Here is a 17,402-nt window from a genome sequence, read left to right on the forward strand (position 1 = left end):
AAAATACAGAGATGATGAAATTAGTGTAGTGAAATTAAAATGTACCCTAATATTGAAGAAAACTAAAGCGAGTCAAATTTTCTAAGAAACCAACCTTATTCAATTTGGGTAACAAAAGAATGCCTGTATATCAGAAGTGGAATACGAACCCATGCCTACAGATGTAAACTGCATTCTGAACGCACATCCTTAGACAACTCAGCCATCCTGATCATGTATAGCTTTGGGAATAAAAACTTGTCGATCAGAACTCTGAAATATAAACCCAATCTCGATACAACACCATCAAACTTTGTTTTGAAACAAAAAATGAAAATTTTGTAAGGAAACACTAGAACGAGACACATATGACCATGTGATGTAAGATTTCTAGTGAAATGGTTTAAGCTAAAAAGACTTAGTTATTAAAATTAATGTAGTATAATGAAAAATCCTGTACCAGTGTAACAGTAAACTAAACGAACTTTTATCTGCCAAAAAGCACGCATGCTCAATATGATAAACAAAAGGTTACATGTCAGAAGTGGGATTCGAACCCACGCCTACAGATGTAGACTACGACCTGAACGCAGCGCCTTAGACCACTCGGCCATCCTGACCATGTACAGGTCCGAGAATAAAGATTTTTGGCTCAAAACTCTAAAATATTCATCATATCAGGTTGCAATGCCATCAAACATCGTGTTGAAATAATAGAATGAAATGTTACTATTGAAACACTTGAACGAAACACATATGACCATGTGATGAAAGAAATCAAGTGAAATGTTTTAAGCCAAAAATACAGAGATGATGAAATTAGTGTAGTGAAATTAAAATGTACCCTAATATTGCAGAAAGCTGAAGAGAGTCAAATTTGCTGAGAAACCAACCTTGGTCAATTTGGGTAACAAAAGAATGCCTGTATATCAGAAGTGGGATACGAACCCATGCCTACGGATGTAAAGTGCATTCTGAACGCACATCCTTAGACAACTCAGCCATCCTGATCATGTATAGCTTTGGGAATAAAAACTTGTCGATCAGAACTCTGAAATATAAATCCAATCACGATACAACACCATCAAACTTTGTTTTGAAACAAAAAAATGAAAATTTTGTAAGGAAACACTAGACCGAGTTGCATATGACCATGTGATGTAAGATTTCTAGTGAAATGGTTTAAGCTAAAAAGACTTAGTTATTAAAATTAATGTAGTATAATGAAAAATCCTGTACCAGTGTAACAGTAAACTAAACGAACTTTTATCTGCCAAAAAGCACGCATGCTCAATATGATAAAAGTCCGTTTACATGTCAGAAGTGGGATTCGAACCCACGCCTACAGATGTAGACTGCGACCTGAACGCAGCGCCTTAGACCACTCGGCCATCCTGACCATGTACAGGTCCGAGAATAAAGATTTTTGGCTCAAAACTCTAAAATATTCATCATATCAGGTTGCAATGCCATCAAACATCGTGTTGAAATAATAGAATGAAATGTTACTATTGAAACACTTGAACGAAACACATATGACCATGTGATGAAAGAAGTCAAGTGAAATGTTTTAAGCCAAAAATACAGAGATGATGAAATTAGTGTAGTGAAATTAAAATGTACCCTAATATTGCAGAAAGCTGAAGAGAGTCAAATTTGCTGAGAAACCATCCTTGGTCAATTTGGGTAACAAAAGAACTGTATGCCAAAACTGGGATTCGAACCCATGCCTACAGATGTAAACAGCATTCTGATTGCAGCTCCTTAGACCACTCAACCATCCTGATCATGTAGAGCTTTGGGAATAAAAACTTGTCGATCAGAACTCTGAAATATAAATCCAATCACGATACAACACCATCAAACTTTGTTTTGAAACAAGAAAATGAAAAATTTGTAAGGAAACACTAGAACGAGACGCATATGACCATGTGATGTAAGATTTCTAGTGAAATGGTTTAAGCTAAAAAGACTTAGTTCTTAAAATTAATGTAGTACGATGAAAAATCTTGTACCAGTGTAACAGTAAACTAAACGAACTTTCATCTGCCAAAACCACGCTTGCTCAATATGATAAAAGCGGTTATAAGTCAGAAGTGGGATTCGAACTCCCACCTACAGATGTGGACTGCAACCTGAACGCAGCGCCTTAGACCACTCGGCCATCCTGACCATGTACAGGTCCGAGAATAAAGATTTTTGGCTCAAAACTCTAAAATATTCATCATATCAGGTTGCAATGCCATCAAACATCGTGTTGAAATAATAGAATGAAATGTTACTATTGAAACACTTGAACGAAACACATATGACCATGTGATGAAAGAAATCAAGTGAAATGTTTTAAGCCAAAAATACAGAGATGATGAAATTAGTGTAGTGAAATTGAAATGTACCCTAATATTGCAGAAAGCTGAAGAGAGTCAAATTTGCTGAGAAACCAACCTTGGTCAATTTGGGTAACAAAAGAATGCCTGTATATCAGAAGTGGGATACGAACCCATGCCTACAGATGTAAACTGCATTCTGAACGCAGATCCTTAGACAACTCAGCCATCCTGATCATGTATAGCTTTAGGAATAAAAACTTGTCGATCAGAACTCTGAAATATAAATCCAATCACGATACAACACCATCAAACTTTGTTTTGAAACAAGAAAATGAAAATTTTGTAAGGAAACACTAGACTGAGTTGCATATGACCATGTGATGTAAGATTTCTAGTGAAATGGTTTAAGCTAAAAAGACTTAGTTATTAAAATTAATGTAGTATAATGAAAAATCCTGTACCAGTGTAACAGTAAACTAAACGAACTTTTATCTGCCAAAAAGCACGCATGCTCAATATGATAAAAGTCCGTTTACATGTCAGAAGTGGGATTCGAACCCACACCTACAGATGTAGACTGCGACCTGAACGCAGCGCCTCAGACCACTCGGCCATCCTGACCATGTACAGGTCGGAGAATAAAGATTTTTGGCTCGAAACTCTAAAATATTCATCATATCAGGTTGCAATGCCATCAAACATCGTGTTGAAATAATAGAATGAAATGTTCCTATGGAAACACTTGAACGAAACACATATGACCATGTGATGAAAGAAGTCAAGTGAAATGTTTTAAGCCAAAAATACAGAGATGATGAAATTAGTGTAGTGAAATTAAAATGTACCCTAATATTGCAGAAAGCTGAAGAGAGTCAAATTTGCTAACGCACATCCTTAGACAACTCAGCCATCCTGATCATGTATAGCTTTGGGAATAAAAACTTGTCGATCAGAAGTCTGAAATATAAATCCAATCACGATACAACACCATCAAACTTTGTTTTGAAACAAAAAAATGAAAATTTTGTAAGGAAACACTAGACTGAGTTGCATATGACCATGTGATGTAAGATTTCTAGTGAAATGGTTTAAGCTAAAAAGACTTAGTTATTAAAATTAATGTAGTATAATGAAAAATCCTGTACCAGTGTAACAGTAAACTAAACGAACTCTTATTTGCCAAAAAGCACGCATGCTTAATATAATAAAAGTCCGTTTACATGTCAGAAGTGGGATTCGAACCCACGCCTACAGATGTAAACAGCATTCTGATTGCAGCTCCTTAGACCACTCAACCATCCTGATCATGTATAGCTTTGAGAATAAAAACTTGTCGATCAGAACTCTGAAATATAAATTCAATCACGATACAACACCATCAAACTTTGTTTTGAAACAAGAAAATGAAAATTTTGTAAGGAAACACTAGAACGAGACGCATATGACCATGTGATGTAAGATTTCTAGTGAAATGGTTTAAGCTAAAAAGACTTAGTTCTTAAAATTAAGGTAGTACGATGAAAAATCCTGTACCAGTGTAACAGTAAACTAAACGAACTTTCATCTGCCAAAACCACGCTTGCTCAATATGATAAAAGCGGTTATAAGTCAGAAGTGGGATTCGAACTCCCACCTACAGATGTGGACTGCAACCTGAACGCAGCGCCTTAGACCACTCGGCCACCCTGACCATGCATAACTTAATTACCAACGATTTTTTTCTGAAATGTTATGAAATCAGATTATAACCGCATTAAAATTCCTCCAAACGTTGTATTGATATAAAAAAGTTACAGTACTATGGAGATACTTACGACCAAGTGATAGTACAAAGTCAAGTGAAATGGTTAAACCTAGAAACACTGAGATGATGGACTTAGTCTAGTTAAATCGAAATATACGCTAATATAACAGAAAACTAACGCGAGTCAAATTTTCTGAGAACACAACCCTGTTCAATTTGGGTAACAAAAGAATGCCTGTATATCAGAAGTGGGATACGAACCCATGCCTACAGATGTAAACTGCATTCTGAACGCACATCCTTAGACAACTCAGCCATCCTGATCATGTATAGCTTTTGGAATAAAAACTTGTCAATCAGAACTCTGAAATATAAATCCAATCACGATACAACACCATCAAACTTTGTTTTGAAACTAAAAAATGAAAATTTTGTTAGGCTGAGTTGACTGACTGAGTTGACAAACACTAGACTGAGTTGCATATAACTATGTGATGTAAGATTTCTAGTGAAATGGCTTAAGCTAAAAAGACTTAGTTATTAAAATTAATGTAGTACGATGAAAAATCCTGTACCAGTGTAACAGTAAACTAAACAAACATATATCTGCCAAAAAGCACGCTTGCTCAATATAATAAAAATCCGTTTACATGTCAGTAGTGGGATTCGAACCCACATCTACAGATGTAGACTACGACGTGAACGCAGGGCCTTAGACCACTCGGCCATCCTGACCATGTACAGGTCTGAGAAAAAAGATTTTTTGGCTCAAAACTCTAAAATATTCATCCTATCAGGTTGCAATGCCATCAAACATCGTGTTGAAATAATAGAATGAAATGTTACTATGGAAACAATAGAATGAGACACATATGACCATGTGATGAAAGAAGTCAAGTGAAATGTTTTAAGCCTAAAATACAGAGATGATGAAATTGGTGTAGTGAAATTAAAATGTACCCTAATATTGCAGAAAGCTGAAGAGAGTCAAATTTGCTGAGAAGCCAACCTTGGTCAATTTGGGTAACAAAAAAGCTGTATGCCAAAACTGGAATTCGAACCCATGCCTACAGATGTAAACAGCATTCTGAACGCAGCTCCTTAGACCACTCAACCATCCTGATCATGTAGAGCTTTGTGAATTAAAACTTGTCGATCAGAACTCTGAAATATAAATCCAATCACGATACAACACCATCAAACTTTGTTTTGAAACAAAAGAATGAAAATTTTGTAAGGAAACACTACAACGAGACGCATATGACCATGTGATGTAAGATTTCTAGTGAAATGGTTTAAGCTAAAAAAACTTAGTTCTTAAAATTAATGTAGTACGATGAAAAATCCTGTACCAGTGTAACAGTAAACTCAACAAACTTTTATCTGCCAAAAAGCACGCTTGCTCAATATGATAAAAATCCGTTTACATATCAGAAGTGGGATTCGAACCCACACCTACAGATGTAGACTACGACCTGAACGCAGGGCCTTAGACCACTCGGCCATCCTGACCATGTACAGGTCGGAGAATAACGATTTTTTGTCTCAAAACTCTAAAATATTCATCATATCATGTTGCAATGCCATCAAACATCGTGTTGAAATAATAGAATGAAATGTTACTATGGAAACACTTGAACGAAACACATATGACCATGTGATGAAAGAAATCAAGTGAAATGTTTTAAGCCAAAAATACAGAGATGATGAAATTAGTGTAGTGAAATTAAAATGTACCCTAATATTGCAGAAAGCTGAAGAGAGTCAAATTTGCTGAGAAACCAACCTTGGTCAATTTGGGTAACAAAAAAATGCCTGTATATCAAAAGTGGGATACGAACCCATGCCTACAGATGTAAACTGCATTCTGAACGCAGATCCTTAGACAACTCAGCCATCCTGATCATGTATAGCTTTGGGAATAAAAACTTGTCGATCAGAACTCTGAATTATGAATCCAATCACGATACAACACCATCAAACTTTGTTTTGAAACAAAAAAATGAAAATTTTGTAAGGAAACACTAGACTGAGTTGCATATGACCATGTGATGTAAGATTTCTAGTGAAATGGTTTAAGCTAAAAAGACTTAGTTATTAAAATTAATGTAGTATAATGAAAAATCCTGTACCAGTGTAAAGCAAACAAAACGAACTCTTATTTGCCAAAAAGCACGCTTGCTCAATATGATAAACAAAAGGTTACATGTCAGAAGTGGGATTCGAACCCACGCCTACAGATGTAGACTGCGACCTGAACGCAGCGCCTTAGACCACTCGGCCATCCTGACCATGCATAACTTAATTACCAACGATTTTTTTCTGAAATGTTATGAAATCAGATTATAACCGCATTAAAATTCCTCCAAACGTTGTATTGATATAAAAAAGTTACAGTACTATGGAGATACTTACGGCCAAGTGATAGTACAAAGTCAAGTGAAATGGTTAAACCTAGAAACACTGAGATGATGGACTTAGTCTAGTTAAATCGAAATATACGCTAATATAACAGAAAACTAACGCGAGTCAAATTTTCTGAGAACACAACCCTGTTCAATTTGGGTAACAAAAGAATGCCTGTATATCAGAAGTGGGATACGAACCCATGCCTACAGATGTAAACTGCATTCTGAACGCACATCCTTAGACAACTCAGCCATCCTGATCATGTATAGCTTTTGGAATAAAAACTTGTCAATCAGAACTCTGAAATATAAATCCAATCACGATACAACACCATCAAACTTTGTTTTGAAACAAAAAAATGAAAATTTTGTTAGGCTGAGTTGACTGACTGAGTTGACAAACACTAGACTGAGTTGCATATAACTATGTGATGTAAGATTTCTAGTGAAATGGCTTAAGCTAAAAAGACTTAGTTATTAAAATTAATGTAGTACGATGAAAAATCCTGTACCAGTGTAACAGTAAACTAAACAAACATATATCTGCCAAAAAGCACGCTTGCTCAATATAATAAAAATCCGTTTACATGTCAGTAGTGGGATTCGAACCCACATCTACAGATGTAGACTACGACGTGAACGCAGGGCCTTAGACCACTCGGCCATCCTGACCATGTACAGGTCCGAGAATAAAGATTTTTTGGCTCAAAACTCTAAAATATTCATCCTATCAGGTTGCAATGCCATCAAACATCGTGTTGAAATAATAGAATGAAATGTTACTATGGAAACAATAGAATAAGACACATATGACCATGTGATGAAAGAAGTCAAGTGAAATGTTTTAAGCCTAAAATACAGAGATGATGAAATTGGTGTAGTGAAATTAAAATGTACCCTAATATTGCAGAAAGCTGAAGAGAGTCAAATTTGCTGAGAAGCCAACCTTGGTCAATTTGGGTAACAAAAAAGCTGTATGCCAAAACTGGAATTCGAACCCATGCCTACAGATGTAAACAGCTTTCTGAACGCAGCTCCTTAGACCACTCAACCATCCTGATCATGTAGAGCTTTGTGAATAAAAACTTGTCGATCAGAACTCTGAAATATAAATCCAATCACGATACAACACCATCAAACTTTGTTTTGAAACAAAAGAATGAAAATTTTGTAAGGAAACATTAGAACGAGACGCATATGACCATGTGATGTAAGATTTCTAGTGAAATGGTTTAAGCTAAAAAGACTTAGTTCTTAAAATTAATGTAGTACGATGAAAAATCCTGTACCAGTGTAACAGTAAACTCAACAAACTTTTATCTGCCAAAAAGCACGCTTGCTCAATATGATAAAAATCCGTTTACATATCAGAAGTGGGATTCGAACCCACACCTACAGATGTAGACTACGACCTGAACGCAGGGCCTTAGACCACTCGGCCATCCTGACCATGTACAGGTCGGAGAATAACGATTTTTTGTCTCAAAACTCTAAAATATTCATCATATCATGTTGCAATGCCATCAAACATCGTGTTGAAATAATAGAATGAAATGTTACTATTGAAACACTTGAACGAAACACATATGACCATGTGATGAAAGAAATCAAGTGAAATGTTTAAGCCAAAAATACAGAGATGATGAAATTAGTGTAGTGAAATTAAAATGTACGCTAATTATGCAGAAAGCTGAAGAGAGTCAAATTTGCTGAGAAACCAACCTTGGTCAATTTGGGTAACAAAAGAATGCCTGTATATCAAAAGTGGGATACGAACCCATGCCTACAGATGTAAACTGCATTCTGAACGCAGATCCTTAGACAACTCAGCCATCCTGATCATGTAGAGCTGTAGGAATAAAAGTTTGTCAATCAGAACTCTGAAATATAAATCCAATCACGATACAACACCATCAAACTTTGTTTTGAAACTAAAAAATGAAAATTTTGTTAGGCTGAGTTGACTGACTGAGTTGACAAACACTAGACTGAGTTGCATATAACTATGTGATGTAAGATTTCTAGTGAAATGGCTTAAGCTAAAAAGACTTAGTTATTAAAATTAATGTAGTACGATGAAAAATCCTGTACCAGTGTAACAGTAAACTAAACAAACATATATCTGCCAAAAAGTACGCTTGCTCAATATAATAAAAATCCGTTTACATGTCAGTAGTGGGATTCGAACCCACATCTACAGATGTAGACTACGACGTGAACGCAGGGCCTTAGACCACTCGGCCATCCTGACCATGTACAGGTCCGAGAAAAAAGATTTTTTGGCTCAAAACTCTAAAATATTCATCCTATCAGGTTGCAATGCCATCAAACATCGTGTTGAAATAATAGAATGAAATGTTACTATGGAAACAATAGAATGAGACACATATGACCATGTGATGAAAGAAGTCAAGTGAAATGTTTTAAGCCTAAAATACAGAGATGATGAAATTGGTGTAGTGAAATTAAAATGTACCCTAATATTGCAGAAAGCTGAAGAGAGTCAAATTTGCTGAGAAGCCAACCTTGGTCAATTTGGGTAACAAAAAAGCTGTATGCCAAAACTGGAATTCGAACCCATGCCTACAGATGTAAACAGCATTCTGAACGCAGCTCCTTAGACCACTCAACCATCCTGATCATGTAGAGCTTTGTGAATTAAAACTTGTCGATCAGAACTCTGAAATATAAATCCAATCACGATACAACACCATCAAACTTTGTTTTGAAACAAAAAATTGAAAATTTTGTAAGGAAACACTAGACTGAGTTGCATATGACCATGTGATGTAAGATTTCTAGTGAAATGGTTTAAGCTAAAAAGACTTAGTTATTAAAATTAATGTAGTACAATGAAAAATCCTGTACCAGTGTAACAGCAAACAAAACGAACTCTTATTTGTCAAAAAGCACGCTTGCTCAATATGATAAACAAAAGGTTACATGTCAGAAGTGGGATTCGAACCCACGCCTACAGATGTAGACTGCGACCTGAACGCAGCGCTTTAGACCACTCGGCCATCCTGACCATGTACAGGTCCGAGAATAAAGATTTTTGGCTCGAAACTCTAAAATATTCATCATATCAGGTTGCAATGCCATCAAACATCGTGTTGAAATAATAGAATGAAATGTTACTATGGAAACACTTGAACGAAACACATATGACCATGTGATGAAAGAAATCAAGTGAAATGTTTTAAGCCAAAAATACAGAGATGATGAAATTAGTGTAGTGAAATTAAAATGTACCCTAATATTGCAGAAAGCTGAAGAGAGTCAAATTTGCTGAGAAACCAACCTTGGTCAATTTGGGTAACAAAAGAATGCCTGTATATCAAAAGTGGGATACGAACCCATGCCTACAGATGTAAACTGCATTCTGAACGCAGATCCTTAGACAACTCAGCCATCCTGATCATGTATAGCTTTGGGAATAAAAACTTGTCGATCAGAACTCTGAATTATGAATCCAATCACGATACAACACCATCAAACTTTGTTTTGAAACAAAAAATTGAAAATTTTGTAAGGAAACACTAGACTGAGTTGCATATGACCATGTGATGTAAGATTTCTAGTGAAATGGTTTAAGCTAAAAAGACTTAGTTATTAAAATTAATGTAGTACAATGAAAAATCCTGTACCAGTGTAAAGCAAACAAAACGAACTCTTATTTGCCAAAAAGCACGCTTGCTCAATATGATAAACAAAAGGTTACATGTCAGAAGTGGGATTCGAACCCACGCCTACAGATGTAGACTGCGACCTGAACGCAGCGCCTTAGACCACTCGGCCATCCTGACCATGTACAGGTCCGAGAATAAAGATTTTTGGCTCGAAACTCTAAAATATTCATCATATCAGGTTGCAATGCCATCAAACATCGTGTTGAAATAATAGAATGAAATGTTACTATGGAAACACTTGAACGAAACACATATGACCATGTGATGAAAGAAATCAAGTGAAATGTTTTAAGCCAAAAATACAGAGATGATGAAATTAGTGTAGTGAAATTGAAATGTACCCTAATATTGCAGAAAGCTGAAGAGAGTCAAATTTGCTGAGAAGCCAACTTTGGTCAATTTGGGTAACAAAAAAACTGTATGCCAAAACTGGGATTCGAACCCATGCCTACAGATGTAAACAGCATTCTGAACGCAGCTCCTTAGACCACTCAACCATCCTGATCATGTAGAGCATGGGAATAAAAACTTGTCGATCAGAACTCTGAAATATAAATCCAATCACGATACAACACCATCAAACTTTGCTTTGAAACAAGAAAATGAAAATTTTGTAAAGAAACACTAGAACGAGACGCATATGACCATGTGATGTAAAATTTCTAGTGAAATGGTTTAAGCTAAAAAGACTTAGTTATTCAAATTAATGTAGTACGATGAAAAATCCTGTACCAGTGTAACAGTAAACTAAACGAACTTTCATCTGCCAAAAAGCACGCTTGCTCAATATGATAAAAAGCGGTTATAAGTCAGAAGTAGGATTCGAACTCCCACCCACAGATGTGGACTACGACGTGAACGCAGGGCCTTAGACCACTCGGCCATCCTGACCATGTACAGGTCCGAGAATAAAGATTTTTTGGCTCAAAACTCTAAAATATTCATCCTATCAGGTTGCAATGCCATCAAACATCGTGTTGAAATAATAGAATGAAATGTTACTATGGAAACAATAGAATGAGACACATATGACCATGTGATGCAAGAAGTCAAGTGAAATGTTTTAAGCCTAAAATACAGAGATGATGAAATTAGTGTAGTGAAATTAAAATGTACCCTAATATTGCAGAAAGCTGAAGAGAGTCAAATTTGCTGAGAAGCCAACCTTGGTCAATTTGGGTAACAAAAAAGCTGTATGCCAAAACTGGAATTCGAACCCATGCCTACAGATGTAAACAGCATTCTGAACGCAGCTCCTTAGACCACTCAACCATCCTGATCATGTAGAGCTTTGTGAATAAAAACTTGTCGATCAGAACTCTGAAATATAAATCCAATCACGATACAACACCATCAAACTTTGTTTTGAAACAAAAGAATGAAAATTTTGTAAGGAAACATTAGAACGAGACGCATATGACCATGTGGTGTAAGATTTCTAGTGAAATGGTTTAAGCTAAAAAGACTTAGTTCTTAAAATTAATGTAGTACGATGAAAAATCCTGTACCAGTGTAACAGTAAACTCAACAAACTTTTATCTGCCAAAAAGCACGCTTGCTCAATATGATAAAAATCCGTTTACATATCAGAAGTGGGATTCGCACCCACACCTACAGATGTAGACTACGACCTGAACGCAGGGCCTTAGACCACTCGGCCATCCTGACCATGTACAGGTCCGAGAATAACGATTTTTTGTCTCAAAACTCTAAAATATTCATCCTATCAGGTTGCAACGCCATCAAACATCGTGTTGAAATAATAGAATGAAATGTTACTATGGAAACAATAGAAGGAGACACATATGACCATGTGACGAAAGAAGTCAAGTGAAATGTTTTAAGCCAAAAATACAGAGATGATGAAATTAGTGTAGTGAAATTAAAATGTACCCTAATATTGCAGAAAGCTGAAGAGAGTCAAATTTGCTGAGAAGCCAACCTTGGTCAATTTGGGTAACAAAAAAACTGTATGCCAAAACTGGGATTCGAACCCATGCGTACAGATGTAAACAGCATTCTGAACGCAGCTCCTTAGACCACTCAACCATCCTGATCATGTAGAGCTTTGGGAATAAAAACTTGTCGATCAGAACTCTGAAATATAAACCCAATCACGATACAACACCATCAAACTTTGTTTTGAAACAAAAAAATGAAATTTTTGTAAGGAAACACTAGAACGAGACGCATATGACCATGTGATGTAGGATCTGAAACAAATTGGTTTAGGCTAAAATGACTGAATTATTAAAACTAATGTAGTAAATTGAAAAATCCTGTACGAATGTAACAGTAAACTAAACGAACTTTCATCTGCCAAAAAGCGAGCTTCCTCAATATGATAAAAATCCGTTTACATGTCAGAAGAGGGATTCGAACTCACGCCTACAGATGTGGACTGCAACCTGAACGCAGCGCCTTAGACCACTCGGCCACCCTGACCATGCATAACTTAATTACCAACGATTTTTTTCTGAAATGTTATGAAATCAGATTATAACTGCATTAAAATTCCTCCAAACGTTGTATTGATATAAAAAAGTTACAGTACTATGGAGATACTTACGGCCAAGTGATAGTACAAAGTCAAGTGAAATGGTTAAACCTAGAAACACTGAGATGATGGACTTAGTCTAGTTAAATCGAAATATACGCTAATATAACAGAAAACTAACGCGAGTCAAATTTTCTGAGAACACAACCCTGTTCAATTTGGGTAACAAAAGAATGCCTGTATATCAGAAGTGGGATACGAACCCATGCCTACAGATGTAAACTGCATTCTGAACGCACATCCTTAGACAACTCAGCCATCCTGATCATGTATAGCTTTTGGAATAAAAACTTGTCAATCAGAACTCTGAAATATAAATCCAATCACGATACAACACCATCAAACTTTGTTTTGAAACAAGAAAATGAAAATTTTGTTAGGCTGAGTTGACTGACTGAGTTGACAAACACTAGACTGAGTTGCATATAACTATGTGATGTAAGATTTCTAGTGAAATGGCTTAAGCTAAAAAGACTTAGTTATTAAAATTAATGTAGTACGATGAAAAATCCTGTACCAGTGTAACAGTAAACTAAACAAACATATATCTGCCAAAAAGCACGCTTGCTCAATATTATAAAAATCCGTTTACATGTCAGTAGTGGGATTCGAACCCACATCTACAGATGTAGACTACGACGTGAACGCAGGGCCTTAGACCACTCGGCCATCCTGACCATGTACAGGTCCGAGAATAAAGATTTTTTGGCTCAAAACTCTAAAATATTCATCCTATCAGGTTGCAATGCCATCAAACATCGTGTTGAAATAATAGAATGAAATGTTACTATGGAAACAATAGAATGAGACACATATGACCATGTGATGCAAGAAGTCAAGTGAAATGTTTTAAGCCTAAAATACAGAGATGATGAAATTAGTGTAGTGAAATTAAAATGTACCCTAATATTGCAGAAAGCTGAAGAGAGTCAAATTTGCTGAGAAGCCAACCTTGGTCAATTTGGGTAACAAAAAAGCTGTATGCCAAAACTGGAATTCGAACCCATGCCTACAGATGTAAACAGCATTCTGAACGCAGCTCCTTAGACCACTCAACCATCCTGATCATGTAGAGCTTTGTGAATAAAAACTTGTCGATCAGAACTCTGAAATATAAATCCAATCACGATACAACACCATCAAACTTTGTTTTGAAACAAAAGAATGAAAATTTTGTAAGGAAACATTAGAACGAGACGCATATGACCATGTGGTGTAAGATTTCTAGTGAAATGGTTTAAGCTAAAAAGACTTAGTTCTTAAAATTAATGTAGTACGATGAAAAATCCTGTACCAGTGTAACAGTAAACTCAACAAACTTTTATCTGCCAAAAAGCACGCTTGCTCAATATGATAAAAATCCGTTTACATATCAGAAGTGGGATTCGAACCCACACCTACAGATGTAGACTACGACCTGAACGCAGGGCCTTAGACCACTCGGCCATCCTGACCATGTACAGGTCCGAGAATAACGATTTTTTGTCTCAAAACTCTAAAATATTCATCCTATCAGGTTGCAACGCCATCAAACATCGTGTTGAAATAATAGAATGAAATGTTACTATGGAAACAATAGAAGGAGACACATATGACCATGTGACGAAAGAAGTCAAGTGAAATGTTTTAAGCCAAAAATACAGAGATGATGAAATTAGTGTAGTGAAATTAAAATGTACCCTAATATTGCAGAAAGCTGAAGAGAGTCAAATTTGCTGAGAAGCCAACCTTGGTCAATTTGGGTAACAAAAAAACTGTATGCCAAAACTGGGATTCGAACCCATGCGTACAGATGTAAACAGCATTCTGAACGCAGCTCCTTAGACCACTCAACCATCCTGATCATGTAGAGCTTTGGGAATAAAAACTTGTCGATCAGAACTCTGAAATATAAACCCAATCACGATACAACACCATCAAACTTTGTTTTGAAACAAAAAAATGAAATTTTTGTAAGGAAACACTAGAACGAGACGCATATGACCATGTGATGTAGGATCTGAAACAAATTGGTTTAGGCTAAAATGACTGAATTATTAAAACTAATGTAGTAAATTGAAAAATCCTGTACGAATGTAACAGTAAACTAAACGAACTTTCATCTGCCAAAAAGCGAGCTTCCTCAATATGATAAAAATCCGTTTACATGTCAGAAGAGGGATTCGAACTCACGCCTACAGATGTGGACTGCAACCTGAACGCAGCGCCTTAGACCACTCGGCCACCCTGACCATGCATAACTTAATTAGCAACGATTTTTTTCTGAAATGTTATGAAATCAGATTATAACCGCATTAAAATTCCTCCAAACGTTGTATTGATATAAAAAAGTTACAGTACTATGGAGATACTTACGGCCAAGTGATAGTACAAAGTCAAGTGAAATGGTTAAACCTAGAAACACTGAGATGATGGACTTAGTCTAGTTAAATCGAAATATACGCTAATATAACAGAAAACTAACGCGAGTCAAATTTTCTGAAAGGGCATCGTTTCTCAATTTGAGTCACGAAATAATGCCTGTATGTCAGAAGTGGGATTCAAACCCACACCTACCGCTTTAGACTGCTACCTGAACGCAGCGCTTTGGACGACTCGGCCATCATTACCACATGGAGCTCAAGGAATAAAAGAGTTGTTGGTCAAAGCTTGAAATTATAGGTCCAATTATGATGCAATGCATATGAAATATTGCGGTGAAATAATGAAATGATAAATTACTACAAAGAAACAAAAAGTTGACACATATGACCATGTGATGTAAGATTTCTAGTGAAGTGGTTTAAGCTAAAAAGACTTAGTTATTAAAATCAATGTAGTATAATGAAAAATCCTGTACTAGTGTAACAGTAAACAAAATGAACTTTCATCTGCCAAAAAGCACGCTTGCTCAATATGATAAAAAACGGTACATGTAGAGGTGGAAATCGAACCCACACCTACAGATGTAGACTGCAACCTGAACGCAGCACCTTAGACCACTCGGCCATCCTGATCATGTACAGCTTAGAGAATAAAGATTTTTTTGCTCAAAACTCTAAATTATCCATCCAATCAGGTTGCAATTCCATCAAACATCGTGTTGAAATAATAGAATGAAAAGTTACTATGGAAACACTGTAACGAGACACATATGACCATGTTTTGTAGGATTTCAGGCAATTTGGTTTAAGGTAAAAAAACTGAATTATTAAAATTAATGTAGTAAAATGAAAAATCCTGTACCAGTGTAACAGTAAACTAAACGAACTTTCATCTGACAAAAAGCACGCTTGCTCAATATGATAAAAAGATAGTTACACTTCAGAAGTGGGATTCGAACCCACACTTACAGATGTAGACTGCGACCTGAATGCAGCGCCTTGAACCACTCGACCATCCTGACCATGTACAGTGTTTATGTTTATTTTGCTCAAAACTGTAAACATTACATCCAATCAGGTTGCAATACCATCAAACATCGTGTTGAAAAAATAGAATGAAAAGTTACTATGGAAACACTCGATCGAGACACATATGACCATGTGATGAAAGAAGTCAAGTGAAATGTTTTAAGCCAAAAATACAGAGACGATGAAATTAGTGTAGTGAAATTAAAATATACACTATTTTTGCAGAAAGCTGAAGAGCGTCAAGTTTGCTGAGAAACCAACCTTGCTCAATTTGGGTAACAAAAAGACTGTATGCCAAAACTGGGATTCGAACCCACGCCTACAAATGTAAACTGCATTCTGAACGCATCACCTTAGACTAGTCATCCAATTTGATCCTGAGGAGCTTTGGGACTAAAAGTCTGTCGATCAGAACTCTGAAATATAGATCCAATCACGATACAACACCATCAAACTTTGTTTTGAAACAAAAAATGAAAATTTTGTAAGGAAACACTAGAACGAGATGCATATGACCATGTGATGTAAGATTTCTAGTGAAATGGTTTAAGCTAAAAGGACTGAACTAATAAAATTAGTGTAGTACACTGAAAAATCTTGTACCAATGTAATAGTAAACTAAATGAACTTTCATCTGCCAAAAAGCACGCTTGCTCAATATGATAAAAAAATGTTTACATGTCAGAAGTGGGATTCGAACCCATGCCTACAGATGTAGACTGCGACCTGAACGCTGCGCCTTAGACCACTCGGCCATCTTGACCATGTATAGCTCCGAGAATAAAGATTTTTTGGCTCAAAACTCTAAAATATACATCCAATCAGGTTGCAACGCCATCAAACATCGTGTTGAAATAATAGAATGAAAAGTTACTATTGAAACACTTGAACGAAACACATATGACCATGTGAAGAACGAAGTCAAGTGAAATGTTTTAAGCCAAAAAGACAGAGATGATGAAATTAGTGTAGTGAAGTTAAACTATACCCTAATATTGCAGAAAGCTGAAGAGAGTCGCTTGTATATCAGAAGTGGGATTCGAACTCGCACCTACAGATGTAGACTGCGACCTGAACGCACCCCTTTGGACCAATCAATTTGAGTATCACAATAATGCCTGTTTGTCAGAAGTAGGCTTCAACATGACCGCAGCGGCATAGACCACCCGGCCATCCTGACCATATGAAGCTATGTGAATGAAGAAATCTTTTCTCATGAGACGCTTCAAGTAGCTCACAGTTGGTTTAGAATAGTAGCTAATGATTATTTCAAACTTAACTTGTGAACCATCATTTTAAATTG

General features: G+C 36.2%; 10 non-coding genes across 10 annotated transcripts; all 10 read right to left on the reverse strand.

Annotated features, from left to right (window-relative positions):
- Window positions 1-515: 515 nt before the first annotated feature.
- On the reverse strand, window positions 516-599 carry Trnal-cag (transfer RNA leucine (anticodon CAG)). The gene has a single exon. It is a non-coding gene; the product is annotated as a tRNA-Leu (tRNA).
- A 695-nt stretch (window positions 600-1,294) lies between these two features.
- Trnal-cag (transfer RNA leucine (anticodon CAG)) lies at window positions 1,295-1,378 on the reverse strand. Its single transcript has one exon. It is a non-coding gene; the product is annotated as a tRNA-Leu (tRNA).
- Window positions 1,379-2,846: 1,468 nt separating this feature from the next.
- Window positions 2,847-2,930, reverse strand: Trnal-cag (transfer RNA leucine (anticodon CAG)). The gene has a single exon. It is a non-coding gene; the product is annotated as a tRNA-Leu (tRNA).
- Window positions 2,931-5,481: 2,551 nt separating this feature from the next.
- Window positions 5,482-5,565, reverse strand: Trnal-cag (transfer RNA leucine (anticodon CAG)). Its single transcript has one exon. It is a non-coding gene; the product is annotated as a tRNA-Leu (tRNA).
- A 695-nt stretch (window positions 5,566-6,260) lies between these two features.
- Window positions 6,261-6,344, reverse strand: Trnal-cag (transfer RNA leucine (anticodon CAG)). The gene has a single exon. It is a non-coding gene; the product is annotated as a tRNA-Leu (tRNA).
- A 1,482-nt stretch (window positions 6,345-7,826) lies between these two features.
- Trnal-cag (transfer RNA leucine (anticodon CAG)) lies at window positions 7,827-7,910 on the reverse strand. Its single transcript has one exon. It is a non-coding gene; the product is annotated as a tRNA-Leu (tRNA).
- Window positions 7,911-9,405: 1,495 nt separating this feature from the next.
- On the reverse strand, window positions 9,406-9,489 carry Trnal-cag (transfer RNA leucine (anticodon CAG)). The gene has a single exon. It is a non-coding gene; the product is annotated as a tRNA-Leu (tRNA).
- A 694-nt stretch (window positions 9,490-10,183) lies between these two features.
- Trnal-cag (transfer RNA leucine (anticodon CAG)) lies at window positions 10,184-10,267 on the reverse strand. The gene has a single exon. It is a non-coding gene; the product is annotated as a tRNA-Leu (tRNA).
- Window positions 10,268-14,077: 3,810 nt separating this feature from the next.
- Trnal-cag (transfer RNA leucine (anticodon CAG)) lies at window positions 14,078-14,161 on the reverse strand. Its single transcript has one exon. It is a non-coding gene; the product is annotated as a tRNA-Leu (tRNA).
- A 2,617-nt stretch (window positions 14,162-16,778) lies between these two features.
- On the reverse strand, window positions 16,779-16,862 carry Trnal-cag (transfer RNA leucine (anticodon CAG)). Its single transcript has one exon. It is a non-coding gene; the product is annotated as a tRNA-Leu (tRNA).
- Window positions 16,863-17,402: the final 540 nt, after the last annotated feature.

The sequence above is a fragment of the Watersipora subatra genome, chromosome 1 (genome assembly GCF_963576615.1).
Source record: "Watersipora subatra chromosome 1, tzWatSuba1.1, whole genome shotgun sequence".
In the NCBI taxonomy this organism is placed as follows: domain Eukaryota; kingdom Metazoa; phylum Bryozoa; class Gymnolaemata; order Cheilostomatida; family Watersiporidae; genus Watersipora; species Watersipora subatra.